The sequence below is a fragment of the Triturus cristatus genome, chromosome 1_1 (genome assembly GCF_964204655.1).
Source record: "Triturus cristatus chromosome 1_1, aTriCri1.1, whole genome shotgun sequence".
Taxonomy (NCBI): Eukaryota; Metazoa; Chordata; class Amphibia; order Caudata; family Salamandridae; genus Triturus; species Triturus cristatus.
Window position 1 is genome coordinate 126,593,997 of NC_140579.1, and position 18,156 is coordinate 126,612,152.

Here is an 18,156-nt window from a genome sequence, read left to right on the forward strand (position 1 = left end):
CTTAAACTGAAACCGGGTGAGAGGTGCACCGTCTGCATGGATTAAAAGTGTCCCACCCCCTGTAGAAGGTCTACGCCGCAAAAATGCCTCCAATTGTGCCACAGGGCAGCATGGATTGCCATGGGCTCGATGCAAAACTAACCCCTCACCGCGGGCCTCTTGGTCAGTTTTGGATTTCTGAATGGATATTAGTAGGGCGTCGCCATGTATTTTTGCATGGTCTAACTGCAAACCCCCTTGTGTATCCTGTTTGTTCTGGGCGACCAATTCCCCAATGTGAAATGCACCATAGAAGGCTAGTGAAAAGGCCACCCTGAACAGTAGAGCTTCCCCTTTGGTGTTGCAGACAGCGTCAAGCGTCCCCAGTAGGGCTGCTAGCAGCTCCACTCCTATTGGACGTCTCGAGTCAGTTGTATTTCCTTGGATGCGCTGCCAACCCTTTAAAGCCTTCCTGACTGTGAAACTATTAGTGGGATCCCCCTTATCCCTGGTTATGGCAAAGAAAGATATCGTTGCCACATGGCGCCTGGCTGCCGCCACTGAGCGCCCCTCCTCATGTAAAACACCTAAGTAACGTAGCAGTGCCCCTGGGGAATGCCATTCTTCTGCCCAATTCTTTCCCAAGTAAGTACAATATGCCCAAAATGCCCCTTCATAGGTTTTCCTGGTCCTGGGGGCTAGGCTAGCTGCCACGAGGTTCGGTAGTTGGGGGCATCAATCTGCCAGAGTACTTCTGGGAAGTTCTGCAGAGGGGAGGTGTGCTCTGAAGACCTGCATCTTGAGGCGAGAGAGTGCATCAGCAGCATTATTCAGCACGCCTGGGACATGTTTAGCCTTAAACAGTATGTTCTCTTTCATACACAACAGGACTATCTCTTTAAACAGGCGGAGGATCATCTTACATCTCGCTGCCTGCTGATTGATGCATTCCACCACCGTCCTGCTGTCAGACCAAAATACTACAGATTGGTTACGCAGCCTGTCGGGCCACACCGTTAAGGCCACCCAGATAGGAAACAATTCCAAGAAGCCAATGTTAGCCGTTAAACCGTTCTGCACCCATGAGTCTGGCCACTGTTGCGCCACCCACTCATTGCACAGTATGGCGCCAAATCCCACACTACCCGCAGCGTCAGTCCATAAACCTAACTCTGCAGAGGTAGTGGGCAGACCGGGCCAAACCACCCTGCCGTTGAAGTCCTGCAGGAATGCCATTCAAATCCACATGTCCTGCCTAACCTCAGCCGACAACCTGGTGTGATGGTGCTTTTCTTTAATCCCGGTCATGGCCTGGGCGATGGAGCGGGAGAATGGGTGTGCCACTGGAATCACTCTGAGGGCGGAATTCAACTGCCCTACTATTTGCTGCAACTGATGCAAGGTAACCTTATCCTTGGCCAGGCATTGCTGTAAGGCTGTTCTGAATTTCTTAATCTTACCTTCCGGCAAGAGGAAACACCCTTGGACTGAATCAAGCTCAATACCTAAGAATTCTATCGTTGTTGCTGGTCCAACTGTCTTTCCCGGCGCCAGGGGAACCCCAAAAGCCCGCATGAGCGTGCAGAATTCCTGCAGTGCCCACGCACACTTCCGAGAGCCCGCCGACCCCAGGATAAGAAAGTCATCTAGATAGTGCATGACAAACTGATGCCCGGTCATACGTCTAAATACCCATTACAAAAATGAACTGAATTTCTCAAAATAGGCGCAGGAGACCGAGCACCCCATGGGCATACACGTATCCATGTAGAATTTCTCTTGAAACTTAAATCCTAGCAAGTGAAAGTCCTCTGGGTGAACCGGTAACAGACGAAAGGCTGATTCAATATCAGATTTTGCCAGCAAAGCGCCAGGGCCCAGGCCCCTAAGCATTTCCACCGCTTGGTCAAATAAGGCGTATTTCACAATACAAATCTCATCACTGATGGCGTCATTCAATGAGTTGCCCTTAGGTGCAGATAGATTGTGAATCAACCTGAACTCGCCCTCTTCTTTTTTAGGGACCTCCCCCAAAGGTGAACAAACAAAACTGTGGACCGGGATGTAGTCAAATGGGCCCATTATTCTGCCCAGGCGTAGTTCTTTAGTAATCTTAGTTGCTGCCACGCCTGGGTTGGCCCTAACCGAAAGTTGATTTTTTGCATTCCGGTGCCTCAACATAGTCAGGTGCAGGGATCCTAAACCCATACGTGAAACCTTCTAGCAGTGGAATGACAGGGGTATTTGTTTAGCCAAGGGGTCATAGCTGTTATGTCAATGGGTGAGTGTGCAACTTGGTGTATCCTACTCTCATTCCTGTTTCCTCTTACCTTTATCCCTAGATTTCTTGAGACACTTGGACTCTGGGTGTGATGGGTTAGCGCAGATAGAGCAGGCGTGTTTGAACTTGCATGTGCATGGTGTCCTGGTGCATGTCCTCCTATTAAAAACCCAACAAGTCCCTTTTCGTCCTCCCCCGTGGCGCCTGTGTTTTGGGAAGGCCGAAAGGGCTGATAAGGATGAAAGGATTGGGCTGTTTGTCCCCTCTTGTTAGATTGCACTGTACTGAACTGATTTTTGGACTGTGCTGCCCCAAACTGATCCAACCAAGAGATCGTGTCCACCTGGGTTCCAGGAAAGGGCTGGGTCAGATGATTTTGCACTACTGAAGTCTATGTCATACTGCTTCCAACCACCTCCCCCATATTTGTCATGAGCCATCGTAATGCGGTTCTGGTAACATGCCATCTCTGCCTGTATGTTAGGAAAACGTTCAGCCATTACTGCCATGAATACTGAGAAACCCCTGATCCAGTTATTCAAGTTCTCCTCCACCCTGAATTTTAACAACTCACTTGCCCATTCTCTCTGGAGCATCCAGTCCTTCTGTTTCTTAGCTTCCTCTCTTTCTCTTTCATCCACAAGCAAAGAGAACATGCTAAAATAGATGCCTGGCCATACGAGTTCTTTTAACTCTCTCGCGTCGCGTGTCTAGCCACGTTCTCCCTCCCGGTACGTGATTCGCCCACGCCCAGCATTGGCAGTGTCACCTGCTTACCTACTGCGGTCGTTCCAGCAGGCTCTGTCAACTTCTCCTTCGCCTGGCTGACCACCGGCACTTCCTTGTTGACATCCAGTGGAGTAACCCCACTGTTTGGGTTGGGAAGAGAAGGAGTACCCGGTCCTGCCCCTAGTGGCCCCCCAGGAGTTGCCACAAACTGAGCTGCCAACTTCCTTGATTCTGCCTCCGGGTACCCCACCGACGTTGACAACATCCCTGCTATCCCCAACCAAGGGAGAACTGCCGCTAAATGCGCTACTAAATCTGGTGGGACAGGGTCAGCCCCCTCAAGGTTATCTTTTGGTACCCCACCCTCCAAAGCCTCTGGGACCTGTGCCTTGCTGCCTACCGGACCCACCCCCGCAGGAATGACCGGTACAGGGGCGCCCAGCGGAATACCTCCCAGGGGACCCACTACCAATGGATCCCCCCAGCGGGACTGCCCCCCCGGGAACAGCCGGGACCGGGGCAGTCAATGGAACCCCTCCCTGTGGCCCCACTCCTGATGGGCCAGGCACCTCTTCATCCCTGGGCTGAGGCACTGGCACCGCTGCTTTCGGCTTAGTACCCCCTTTTTTTGGGCCTAACCCTTTTAGGAAGGGGGTCTAATTCATCTCTTGGCTTGGGGGGTACTATGTTGCGCCTTGGCCTTTCCAAAGGCCCTTCCTGCCCTTCAACCCTCTCCCTGAGATCTGCCAGGTTTTGCCCCAATGTATCCACTTTCTTCCATCTCCTGTCCATGGTAACCATTTTACACATCATTGTCTCCATCATGTACTCCATGCGAGAGCGCTTATCGCCCTGTTGCATTTTAGTTGCCCATGTTGCTTAACTTACTGTCGATTACTGTGACCGTGCTGTGACTACCACCACGTATACAATGCTAGCCCTGCTTGAACGCCTAAGTTGGTAATGGCACACAATGGAATAACTTCGCCGCTTTGCGTCACGGCCTGGTACCACCATCCAGGCCCTTACCTTCTGTTGTAGGTACACGACCGTCTGTAAGCACCCACGCAACCAGAGCCGCGCCACACCGGCTAATCTGGTGGGTTAGGCAAGTAATCTCAGCCCATGCGGCTCACAGAAGTAGTGAAATGCAGGCCTGCACGTGCACCCCCTTGGATGTCACCTGCACAGCTCCACCTTATCGCTGGACTCCGTAATACACCCGCCTCTTATTTGCCTGATGCGAATGTTCTCATACTCTGTAATGAGTAAAAACACACAAGATCACGTGCAGTCCCCCCCACACGGTCAACACAACATGCACTGTTGAAGACAATGTGATGTGCTACAAACAATTGAAAGGAATAGCGCTGCCTTCCCCACTGCGTCCTCCAGTATATTAAAATTCGCAAAATTGCCCACACGCACCAATAACTAAGCACCCCCCTCTTAGTAGCCCACTTGTAAGCACACTAACAAACACAAACCTTTGAGAATTGAACACTTAATATTGGGCATAATAATCAGAGACCCTCGTACAAGCCCAACCTTAGTCAAGTTATTTAAAGGGAACTTTAACCTGGGGCTCAATATGTAGCTCTAGCAGTGGACCGACGTGCGCTGTAGCTCAAGTGAGGCCTGAGAGCGCGTTAAGTCACCAGTGTTTGCTCTTTTAATTGTAGAATCACACCCCCGGTTTTAAAAAATCTATCTAGCGGCACAAAAACATTGTGATTAAACACTTAACCTTGCGATCAAGAACCTCACACCCTAACCATCAGGCCACAATGACGCTCAATCTCTCAATCTCCGCGTTGTAACGCCAGGAATCCTAAGACCCGCCCGACGCCAACGCTGTGCACGGGACGCCTAAAGTGCCCGCGTGCCCGATTCTCACCATACTTTAACAGCGCCTCTCCGCACTGCTCCAAAATGCCTGCTCCTGCTGCAGACCGCACTCGCTTCGGTCGATCCAGGCACAGGGGGGGGGGTACGCACACCGTGACAATCGCCCGCTATGCCACCAGCGCAGAAGATCCTCCTTTCCACAGAAAAGGGGGCACACACTGCAAAAATCGCCCACTATTCAACCAGCGTACCGAAAATCCTCCGTTCCTCCGTTCCACAAACGACGATGATCACCACGAATCAGTCCGAACAAAGGCGAAGGCGACCTGCAGTAACAAAAGTAGAAAATCAAATAGCAGCCTCCTAGCGAGGTTGCTCTACAGGTTGGGGAGCGCGGAAGGCAAAGAGGAAGATTCCTCTGCTCCCCAGCCTTTTATGGCCACCACTAGCCCAGACCAGTTCTAGCCAGCCTGGTGCTGGCTATTTGCGCGACCCGGAAGTGATTCACTTCACTTCCGGGTCACGACCCATAGCCAATGACCAATAATGGTGGAGGTGCGCCTGTCGCGTCACTGCTGTGCGTGACAGGCCCGCCTCCCAGGTCGTCGGGGGCCAGCAGGACCGCCATATTATCGACGTGTCCAATGCCGGCCCCGCCATAGTAAGAAGCTCCGATTACCCTCTACTCGCCTGGAGGGGCCTTGTGAGGTCTTGGGGTTGATGGAGACGTGTTCATTGCGTACATCTGTTCCATAACATAGCCACATTTAACATGCTTCAGCAACTTTGGAGTGCATGGTTCCAGCTGGCACAACATACTCTGTACAGGTAGAAAAGGGTACAGGACATGGGACCAGATGAGATATGACCGGCCCCTTGTTCATGGGAGCTCTTAAGACCTAAAGCCACATGAACTCTGACTCATGGGAATCGTCAGGAATTGGGACCAGTCTTTTCGTATCTGTCTAGAAACCTCAGGAAGCACTAGCAGTATTTGTCTCTGTGAGACAGGATAAAGCGGGGAAGGTACAAAGAGGTGTCCAGAGCTGGACCAGGTGGCATCTTTTCAGCCTGCACATGGATTTAAGGTCCCTCCCACTGATAGCCTTATTTATATGGACCACTGACGGCCCCAAAAAAGCAACTTACCTTCGATCGGTCTCTGAAACAGATTCAGTAATGGACTGCTGGCCATCAAGGAGAGAGCTAGCTTTATGGTCGCACTGTGCAACCCCCAAAGTTGGCAGTTCTAAATCAAGCACTGACCTTTGCTTTTTTTTCCTTCCTTTTGCAGGTAAACTGAGTACCAATGGGGGGAGAGTATTAGTAGCCATTAGAGGAGGGTAATATCACAGTGGAAAATTAACAGGAAAGTCGGCTGGGCGCATCAGCGGCAGCTGTGGAGACTGACTTAATTTCTGTGCCAACTGCATTACCGCCGCCGCAAGGGTACTAGAGAGCTCCGTGTCACAATGATGCAGCTTTTGCAGAATTTCTTTTAGAAAATCAGTATTTAGAGGTGTGATGGTCTAATGAATTCAAGGGAAGCAACTCTAGACTGCAAGTCCCAAAATGCACTGAAGTTGTAATGAAAGACTAGGGATGGAATCGAGGTGGGGAATGATGTTTTCATGATATGGAGTCAAATAGTAGCTCATTATATTCTCCACCTGTGCACTGCCCTCTCTCTGGGTGGCAGGGGAGCAGTTACTGCCCTCTGCAATCTTCAATCTGAGACAAGATCCCTGCAAGGAACCTGGCATGTCTGAGGTATGCTCCTCTAGGAATACTAAATGCAAACATTATTTATTATCTGCGTCACATGCGACCACAGCACAGAAGAAACTTCATAAAGTACCATTGACCATGTAGTTTACTGATAGCAAGAACAAAACAAAAAAATCAGCACTCGAATTTTGAGTATTGTTGGCACGGAAACGGTCCCTGGCATGGCTCTGGAAAGTTCACACCACTGCCTCTTGTTTCCAATAGCCAGTTTCTGCTGGTTTTTGATTTTTTCTACTTGGCCGATATTAAATCAAGTGTGTTCCCTGAGTGATCCCCTTGATTTTGAATGCTACCCAATATGGGTTCTGTGTTTTGGATGAGCAAACCACGTCCTTCCTCCTTACTGAGCGAGATGGTCATCAGCTCACCAGACTGGCTGCAGCAATTGATTATAGTTGCTCGACAGACTCTTGTCACCTGCAAGAGAGAGTTGCCCTTTGGCCTCTCCTTTGTTTTTAGGTCTCGCTGAGTCAGAGCGCACGCGCTGCTCAGAGAGACTTTAGTAGGTGAGTTTTCAAAGTGCTGCTGGCTGGCCTAGCGCTTACGTTCACGCGAGCGTGCACGCGCTTAGCCGGCAGCTTTGCAATGTGTACAGCCGCGATCACTTTCACTTGCGCGCGCAGCCTACTTTCACTTTTTGCGCGCACACCACTCGCGTTTCTTGTTCATTTATCTCGCTCGTGTTGAATTTTTTCAACGACTCTTTCTTTTACTATACAGAATAAAATAACACGTCTCCGGTGACTTCAGGCAATGCTCCTGTGTCAGTGATCTGCCGTGGCCCTTATTACAAGTTGCTAGTTTTCTTTCCCAGAACGCTACTCATTCCTTGGGCCACCTAACTGGCTCAGCAGGTATAAGTCGAGTCTTTAAGAGCTCTCAGTTGCACTTCAGCACAGACTATTCAGCCCTTCCCCGGAATGGTCATCGCCCGGCTGGAAACAAGAACGCTCTGTGCTAATGTTTAATGTTACAGCGAAATGAATCCTATGGTGAGATGTTGAGGGACACCCTCTTCAGCAAACTTTTAGCAATTTCGTTTTTGCCAATTTTCGTCTCTGGTTGTTTTGGCAAATATTTTAGATGGTTTAAAATATACCTTATGGGGATAGATATGTTACTAGGTTTTCGGTGTGAGATTAAATAACACTGAAGCTAGCCACACGAACGATCCTACAGAAGTGCAACACATCATTTGAGGCGTTCTTGCACATGAAGTCTACTCCCTGGCGTGATATTGAGTGGGAGAGGCGGTGGTTGTAGGAGTTTAGTGGCATAGATATCCCTTTTTTTGTCCTTAAAACTACACGGCTTGTCCCTTTCATTCCCTGCAGTTTCCACCTTTTGTGTTTACACCGATAGACAGATAGATGGTTTCTTTTATTTTGTATTGACAAAAAATCCTTGGTTTGTTCCAAAACACCTGTCTACTGTAATTCTATACGTGTTTCAAGGTTTGTAGTAGACATTGGACAAACTCAATTGGCTTATGATTGAAATATTCGAGTCCATTGTTACCCCTAGATTCCACACATGCGCTCAGTTATTTGATGGTACGCCTGATTGTTGAGGCCATATTGAGTGGTGTTTGATCCATTTACCTCCAATGCGTATTTCAGTTTGACTTTTTTTCCCTTGCTGTGGTTGGAGGTCATTCTTTATTTGACCACTTGAGGTAATGTCCATTTAAGTAAGCGTCAAAGTCAGATGGCCTTTCATACGAACATTTGATGTGTGTACTATCTGAGTAACAGTTCAGATTGCAGGAAGAGATTAGGTCCGATAGAGAGATAACTCCACATAATACCACTCAGTGCCACGTAATAACACGCCACATAATTACACTCTACTCAATGCAATATAAATACACTCCACTTAATAACCCTCAGTACCACATAAATACACGTCACATAATTACTCTATTCATTGCACCATGAATACACTCCACATAATAATACTGTGCCACATAATTACACTCTACTCAATGCAATATAAATACACTCCACATAATACCACTCAGTGTGACAGTTACACGCCACATAATTACACTCTACTCAATGCAACATAAATACACTCCACAAAATACCACTCAGTGCCACATAATTACATGCCACATAATTACTCTACTCAATGTAACAAATACACTCCATATAATACCACTCAGTGCCACATAATTACACGTCACATAATTACACTCTACTCAATGCAACATAAATACACTCCACGTAATACCACTGTGCCACATAATTACACATCACATAAATACACTCCACACAATACCACTCAGTGTGACATACTTACACGCCACATAATTACATTCTAATCAATGCAACAAATACACATAATTACACTCTACTGAATGCAACATACACTCCACATAATACAACTCAGTGCCACATAATTACATGCCACATAATTACACTCTACTGAATGCAGCATACACTCCACATAATACCACTCAGTGCCACATAATAACACGCCACATAATTACATTCTACTCAATGCAATATAAATACACTCTACTTAATACCACACAGTACCACATAATTACACACCACAAAATTACTCTACTCAATTCAAAATAAATACACTCCACATAATACCACTCCGTGCCATTTAATTACACGCCACATAATTACATTCTACTGAATGCAACATAAATGTACTCAACATAATACCACTCAGTACCACATAATTACCTGTCACATAATTACACTGTACTCAATGCAACATAAATACACTCCACATACCACTCAGTACCACATAATTTCACGCCACATATTTACACTATACTCAATGCAACATAAATACACTCCACATAATACCACTCAATGCCACATAATTACACGCCACATAATTGCCCTCTACTCAATGCAACTGTCAAGAATTCCTGTCATACAAGGGAAACACGCCCTTATGTAAACAGGAGAGCTGTTACATAACTCAAGGGAAACACGCCCTTATGTAAACAGGAGAGCTGTTACATAACTCAAGGGAAACACGCCCTTATGTAAACAGGAGAGCTGTTACATAACTCAAGGAAAACACGCCCTATAAAGGGAGGAACCGGGAGGTACAAGGCTGTCGGATATTGTGTTTACACCGACGTACCTGCTTCGTGAAGAGCAGTGTTCCAGAGTGGTGCTCCAGTAAGGCAAGAACGGAGGTAGGTCGAGTCGTTACTCCCTGGGCCGTGTCTTGCCCCATCGTCACCTGTGAAGGACCCGGAAGCTCTACCGGTCAACCATTGAGCTTCGCTTTTTGACTCGGCTGAGTCCAAGCGCAGTGGCGCTTTTGCTGGTTGGAGTCGTAACTCCCAGCCCGACCAGAGACACAGGGACTGCCAGCTGTAACGCACACCAGGAGGTGTTTGCCGCGTTACAGACTCGGAAGTCCACAGGATCGATCGAGCGGCTGCTCTCGGTTCAGTCTTCTTGCTTGTGATTGGGGTATCGGTGACGCATCACCAGGAGGTGACTCCGCGTCCCGGTGCAGTCTGAGGAAGAGGTTGAGCGGCTGCTCCCTTCAGGTAGAGACCCCGGCTGGGTGTTTCCCTGACTCCTCGATTCTCCCCAACACTCTTCGTGCCCCTCACAGCCTACCGATTGGCATTGTCGGCCATTTCATTTCTGCCCTCTGTTGGCATACGCCGGGATCGGCGTATATGCAGAGGACGGTTAGGACCATCCGTGCTGTGGGCTGGTAACGTACTTAGCCTGGAGGATTCCAGTGACTATAACTTTTGTTTGTTCTTTGTATTTTATTTGCCTTCATTAAAAGAACTAACCCTTCACAAGTGGTTGCGTCCTCATTGTCGTGTCTGTTAAACGATCCTGAGACGTTCAGGGCGTTACAGCAACAAATACACTCCACATAAATGCACTCTATGCCACATTCTATCAATCAACATAAATGCACTCGACACCATGACACAATTTCACTAAGCTTAATTTCACTCAACACCACAGTTCCAGACCACACAATTTAACTCCACACATTTCCAATACACACCACATAATTACACACAAAACCACATATTTCAACTCCACAATCCACAACGTACTTCCAATCTACACCATATAGTGTCACCACCTGAGCACCAAACATCACTCACCACCATCATTTTGCATCACCTAAGCATCACATCCCTCTGCCCTCTGAATCTGGCATCTGTTGATTCTCCCCCAGTGTCCGCCCGCTGCTCGTGTTCTAATAAATTACTGTTTTCCATCCTCCACTCACCCGTTATTTATGTCCCACTCCCCCATAACAAAAAAATTATAACAAACAAGCATGAGAACAGGCAGTGCAAGTAAAAAAAAACTAGAAGACATTTTTTATGTTAAAATCTTTTTTAATCAGGTTGTTTAGTTGTATATAATGTCGTTTTGGTTTGTATAAAGGTAACAAAAATGCTTAACACTTTTTATTATTACTTTTCAACATGATGCACAGCAGCCACAATGAGGAGGCGTCCATCCAGTCCTAGATGGTGAAATAACACATTCATCACATAAGATTTACTTCTTGGTGAAAGTAATTTTTGGCTCGGACCTTTGAGCCAGCATTAGCTGGCTCACCAGACTATTGTTTGTCCAAAAGTCTGAACCACAGCAGTTATCTGAAGTTGATGTTGTTGCACCAAGGATATTGTGCTGCATAACTAAATACTTATAAGGTCCCAAAAGCGAGATCTATTGGCTATGCCAATGCTTGTTTAATTGGTCTGCCAGTTCCTCTCCATCCAGGTGGTACATAGATGATGCATGGATATGTAACACCAGTACATGGCGTAAGCTGTGTAAGGAGTGTGCGTGTTACATGTTGCTATGGTCACACACCCTTTGTATTGTAGGGAAAACCCTTCCTACCTTCCCGCTTCATTCTTTCTTTCCCAGAAGTGTTACCCACATGTTAAGATGTAGATACGTGGGAAAGCCTCTTCCTTTGTGCCCATGCTTTGAGTCTCTCCTCACAAGGGGCACCAAGGTCTACCCCTCCTTCCTGCTGACCCTGCAGACAAAGACTAAGGCCGGGTCAGTATCGTAGCGATATGCAAAGAGGCAGGAACTGCTTGAAACTGTTCCCAGAGCTGGAATTGTGGAATACACAAATAATATTTGCTAAATTGGTATGCATGGGGCAGAAACTACAAGCTAGTGTGCCAGGAATTCTCTATAAGTATCTGATGCCTCCACTGCACTGGCGATCGAAAACTGGTTTCTGTGCCAGGATTGGGGGGGGTCACTGTCTGCCAACTGCTCCCTCACCAGGCTCAGGTTCAAGAAGTTCTACAATCTGCTGGAACGCGCTTTTTTATATCTTGTAGATATCTTGACGAAGAAAATGTGGCGGCTGTGACTGCGTGGGACGCGGAAATTGCGACCAGTTGTACCTGAAGTCCTGAAGCACTAGCAGAGTTATGCACCAGGTCAAGATTACCCTACATAGTCAGTGGGAACTGAGGGCTATACCACCTCATCACTGGTATGAACCGCATCACCTCTTTACTTTATTTGGGTGGTGGGTCTGAGGTTGGGTCCGATACATATCCCACAAGTACCTCGTCAACACTAGTGTGGCCCTGCATGGATTTGGCCAGCCAGAGGGCATGCACCAGATGTTCAACCATAGCAACAACAGCTGGCCCAGAGCAGAGTCCGCACAATCCAGCTCCGTAGGCTGCCCTAGGGACCAATGTAGCCTCTGCCTTCCGCCATCCCTCACATATTAATAGAGCGAAGGCTGAAAGGTACTCGGCAAAAGCGAGGCACTCGGAGAGAACAAGCATTTAGGGACTGTACACGCTCTACCTTAACACGATCTATTGCAATAGTTAGTGTGCCCATGGGAGTAATAAAATAAGATTACCCGCTAGGTCACTCAGAATGGCAAATGACCTCACTTGCACATAATACCTGCCCCGAGAGCAAGCCCAGGCTGTATCCGCATTCTCGGTAATTGTTACCTTTTGAACTGTGTATAAGGCTGCCTGTTTTCCGTTTTTACTGATTTTTACAGATAAATACAGACAGAAAACATTTATTTTCTTGTCTATATTCATTTTTAAATGTGGACAAAAACGGAAATTGGGTTGCTTTTTGTGTAATTCTAAATACTGTCTGCCATGACTGCCAGGCCAATAGTTGTGTGGATTGATAGGTAAGGGAGCTAAAAAAGAAAGGAATTTTAGTAAAGAGGCTTGAACAGCAGTAGATATTCACAAGGTCGACACTGATATTTGCATATTTTCCTCTAAGCACATTGATTTATCTTCTGTGGGTGTTTACAGCATTGAAACCTGATAGGCATTCAAGCAGGAGTGCATATTTACTGGTTAAATAAATGTGGAAATATACTAATTTCAGCTTAATCTTTCCATAAAACCCAAAATAAATATGGATAAATGCAGATAAAATTAGCAAAAAATAAAAACGGATAAATACAGACGGAAATGTCCAAAAAATAAATACCATAAAACTGGGAGCCCTAACTATGTACCATCTGAAGTGCCCTCTGATAATTATGTACATTACTGCTGTGCGCACAAGATTACCATTAGATGTTGTATTGAAACGAATTATCAGTTGCTTGTTGCTTGAAATCCAAGACCTCTGCTGATTGCAGCTCAGGTAATTGCTGGCCGTCACTCCGATGTGAGAATGAAATCGTAGTTTTTCGCTTTTTAAAAAAATCTTCCTAGAGTACTTGTTATCTTCCCTTTTCTTCTGTGGGCTTCGACAGGTTCATACGTTGCTGGTCACCAATTGTTGTGGTGACACTTCAAAGTAAACGAAGACACAAATCCTGGAAAACAAGTTTATTTGCAATGGATGAAAAGTCCACAAGGTTGCATGGGAGAGCGCGATCTCAGATGTGCCCAGCTCTGAAGCCCTGTAGAATCCCATTCATTGGGCAAAGTAGAACAAGGACATTCGATGGAAACCAAATGCAGCATAAAAATAAACACCTAAACAAGCCTATAATAAATAAAGTAATACTTTTAAAATATTTACACACATACTACAACACAGGGACATTTATTTTTCAAAAAACAATTCCTACTTTGAACATGGTGCTGCACAGAAAAGCTTCAGTGGCTTTAGAGGTGCAACTGTGGCGGTGGGTTCTTTGAAGGCGGAGAGATTTCAGCTAGGTAGTGCCTCCTTGTCCAGGATTGCATTGCTGCCTTCATCACACTGTTTTCAGATTTTTCAGGTAGGTAGGTCTGCTTGCAACTCGATTTTCAGAACATTTTTGCAGGGAGGTTTCAAACTATTGCAGACTATAGTCTGTCAGGGCAGCAACATACAATCTTTCGCTGCAGTGGCAGAGTGGAACATAGCCCGCTAATCTTTAAAAAGCCCCTTAGTGTTTTGAGGGTGCAATATCTTTGACAATGTAAGACTTCCAATATCAAAGCAGTCATCTTCACCAAGATAGGATTTCAAGGGGGCTGGGCCACGCCACCCAAGATGGCAGCTGTAAAGAACTTGAACTCCACCAAAAACCGTAATAATGTGCTTGTGGTTGCAGCGGGGTCCTGGTCGTGGTGCTTCTCATCCGATGCTTGCACCATCTTGGAGAGGGCCGCGACGGCCTGGGGCTGGCTGGCCTGGTCGTGCGGATGAGGCGCTGATGGCAAGGGTGCAGCCCACTGGATGCCAGCGGGCCTGTGGAATAAAGCAGCTGCAGGACTGGACACATGATGCCTGATCCCCAGGTTCTGCCGCGACAGATAATTCCAGTTTTAGGAGTATGGTTGGGGGAGGAGGGGACTTCTGAGTTCAAAATAAAGGGTTCCTAAATACACAGTTAAAGACCTCATCCACGCCCTGTGGAAACTTCACAATACAGCCATGCATTTACCCATAACCCTCGCACTTGCCCCATACTTCCCCCCTCCGCGCATTTCCCCCATACTGTATCCCTCATTCTGCAAAAGAAACCAACGTACACGATTCCTTTTGTAGTGGTCCTTCGTTGGCCGCAGTTTATTTGGAATACAATGACAACATGCATAAACTTTGTACTTTTGCTGTCTAGTCTCTTTTGGCCCTTCTGGGTCGTTTTCTGTCGGTCGGTTGGGTTTGTGCTCTCTTTGCGCGAGGGGAGGGAGTAGCTTCTGTCCCCGGGGTTAGGCCACGACTTGCTACCTTGTCCGATTCTTGTTGTGCCCTGCCATCCGGCGGGGGCTGGGTTGCGAGCGCCGTCTCCGTTTGCTACCCCCCCCCCCTTCTTGGTAAGCCGCCTCACCCAGCCGTGAGGCATCTGAAGGTGAGTGGTCTTACCCGCTGCCCTTAGGCCAACTCTCCCAGCCGTGAGGCATCCCAAGGTTAGTGGTCCAATCCTGGCACACTGCCCTCCGGTGTGCCTCCTTACCAACCATTATCCGCGTACTCCTCTGCGACATTGTTGTTCCTTAGGTGTGGGTGGGTGGGCAAAAGATTCCGGTGGTGGTGCTGCTCCCCCGCTCCGGCCGTGAACATGGAGCTTACCTGGTGGAGCAGGCCTTATATCCCCCCCCCCTTGGTCATCTTGCCTTTTTCTTGTCTTCTCCCCATTGGGGGTTTGTATGTTGCTTGGTTCCCCATTGGCCGGAGGGGTCGGTGCCTATTCGGCGGTCACCGCGGGGGGGGGGGGCGGGGAACTCAGCTCACTGTCACAAGCTGGGGGTGAAAGGGGTGTCCTGGCCCAGTCGCCTGGGTGCCAATGGGTTTCCCATGGAATTTTACAAAAAGAGTATTGGTCACGGATGGGGACTCCAATCCCTGAGGTTTTCCGGGAGGCACTGGAAGCGGTGCCACTCCCTCCTGACCTAGCCTATGCAGTCATCGTGTTAATCTCAAAGCCAGATCTGCCTGCAACCCACTGCATGTTCTATCACCCAATGCTCCTCTTCAATGTGAAAGTAAAGATATGGGAGAAAGCCCATGCAAATAGACTGCTGGGAGTGGCAAGCTCACTGGTACATCAAGACCAGGCTGGCTTCTTGCCCCATTGTGCCACCAGACACGGCATTCACTGAGTCCACAAGGCCTTTGACTTTGTGAATTGGGAATTCCTGTTTACCCTGCTTGTCAAGATGAAATTTGGTCCTCAATATATTGGTTGTGTCAAATTGCTATACACTGCTTTAACAGCGAGGATCAGAATTGGCCACACGGTCTCGTACCAGTCCCCTATCCAACAAGCCACTAGCAACATGGATTCGGATTGATGTACAGCTAAATGGGTTCCAGTGGGAGTCGGGCATTGTGGATAGTACTGCACTCTATACAGATGACGTCCTCGATTCCCTGAACAACCCAGAGTAATCAGGACCTTGGCTCCTCCAGATCCTGCACGTATTCAATGCTTTTACAGGTTTCACAACACAGCAAAGTCCTCGATTTATGCAATGAACCCGTCCTACTCCAAAACAAAATGGGCAGGAGACATCCAAGCCCTGACTGATGGTTTTAAATATCTGGGGGTATGTGTCTCAAAGGACTCTGAGAGCCAGACAGCTAACCAAACTAGACAGCATGCTCAAGGATGTCCAGTACTGGTCCACACTCCCTTTTATTGGTAGAACTGCAATTTTTAATATAGGTGACTTGTCTGCGCTTACTCTACCATCTATAGAACTTTCCAAATCCTGCCCCCATCCTCCGTTTTCACTAGGATTAACGCATTGCTGAGGGGAATCACATTGTCTAAATGCTTTAAATTCACATTTGATGGCGGCATACCTACCTCAGACAAGGTCTTAAACTAGAGCCTCCCGCCTCGTTGTGCTCAACGAATGGTAGTTTATTAGATTTGATGATCCGGCATATGACTCTGAACGTTGGGCTATGCAGGACACCTAGATCCTACAACTGGTGTACACAGTTTGGACTCCCCTGCCACACGCCGTACTAAAGGTCTGTAACGCTGAGCTCATATCTTTGGGGTGAGCCAAAAACCTCTTGTGCAAAACGCCTGCTTCAACAGGTGAAGGCACTGCAGGGATTGACACAGTGGAATGTTTTGCGGGGTCTACTTTGGGAGACATGATGGTGTAGAAGACAATTAAAGCCTTCACCGCAGTCAGTTTTACTGGTACTTACAACTTATACATGCCCTTATGCCATACACGTCTAATCTTGACATGCTCGGGGAATGTAACCCTCTAGAAAGATCCTGCTTAAACCCCCTGTAGACAATAGAATCTCCAAAATGTATAGATCCTTGGTGATCAACACCCCCGATTCCTTCCCAATACTGTGTGAGGCATTGGAACGCATCCTGGGTCCACTTAAGGACAATGATTGGCGGGAGGCCCTGGGATCCCACATGAGTCAGCGACAGCCACAAGACTCTGAGCAGTTCAGCTGAAATACCTCCACTGCGCCTATTTTATCAGAGAGTGAATGTGGAAAATGGGGGTGATCATCTTGCCACACTTCCTCCAATTCTCAGCCCCAAGGGGAGACTTTATGCATACCATATGGCATTGTAGCACACTCAAGTTGTTCTGGACTGGTGCTTTGACCTGTTTGGGGACTGTCCTGGGTTGGGCTCTTCCTAGGGACCCTAAATTGGCCCTACTTCATATCACGGCAGATATAGCGGGAGACCGTTGTAAGAGAACATTGCTATGGCTTGGCTTGGTGTTAGCTAAGCACCACATAGCACAATCTTGGAGGTGTACGGAGGGGCCGCCCTTGGAGTGACTGGAGAAGGGACATGGACCATAGTAAGCCTTGCTCAGGGCTCATACTACGCTCGTGGCTGTCCACATAAACATGGGAAAATTTGGAGGGAATGGGGACACCACAGAGCAATGCACATGGAGCACGTTATGAGAACGGTGGTAGGGGGAAGGGAATGGAGTGTGGTTGGCTTAGAGGAGAATTGTGGGGAGAGTACATTGCTGGGCCAGAGTAATTAAGCGGGGCACATAGTTGTAGGTTGTGCAGAAGCGCTTCAATGATGTCTGTAAACTGCTTTGACCACAGATGCTAGTCAGTGACCCTTTGTGTTTTTCACAGTTATTCCATAAAACCAATAACTTTTCTTATTAAAAAAAGATGGGACTTCCTGTATGAAGGAGCTGACCTCTTGGCCAAGTCAGATCTCCCTGCAGGAATGTTCAGATATTGACTTACAAGCAAACCTACCTGCCTGAAAAAGCTGAAAATCTGTTGAAGGCAACAATGTTACCTTGGTCAATGTGGAACTTACTGTAAGAAGATTCTAAAATCTTGGGCAAGGAGAGGTTTTCTGTGGGAAGATTCAGAAATAGTGATCCCTGTAGGAAACTTGGGTATGAAGAACATGAGAAGGAATGCTCAGAAAAAGACTATCAGCCACCCACTAGTCCGTAACATGCCAAATAGGCATCTTTTTCAGCTGCAAAATCAAAAGCATGCTACCTTTTGTAGGTCTAAAGATGGAGCGCATTGTTCCAGGAGGACAGATGAGTGCTCCAGCAGTCTGGGTTTTGACAAATGCTTATGCGTGCTGACTGCAGTGACCTTTTTTCAGCATTTCTACTCACAATT

The 18,156-nt window shown here is 47.4% G+C and overlaps 1 protein-coding gene and 1 long non-coding RNA gene across 4 annotated transcripts in view; one reads left to right on the forward strand and one right to left on the reverse strand.

Moving 5' to 3' along the window:
- The window catches only part of LOC146869760 (uncharacterized), a 32,111-nt gene extending 20,055 nt beyond the window's left edge, over positions 1–12,056 (forward strand). The window contains exon 3 of the long non-coding RNA XR_014965590.1: positions 11,955–12,056. This is a non-coding gene — a long non-coding RNA (uncharacterized LOC146869760). The remainder of the gene's footprint in view (positions 1–11,954) is intronic.
- Positions 1–18,156, reverse strand: part of KLHDC8A (kelch domain containing 8A) — a 228,369-nt gene that overhangs the window by 157,624 nt on the left and 52,589 nt on the right. The gene's annotated exons all lie outside the window — the stretch shown is intronic.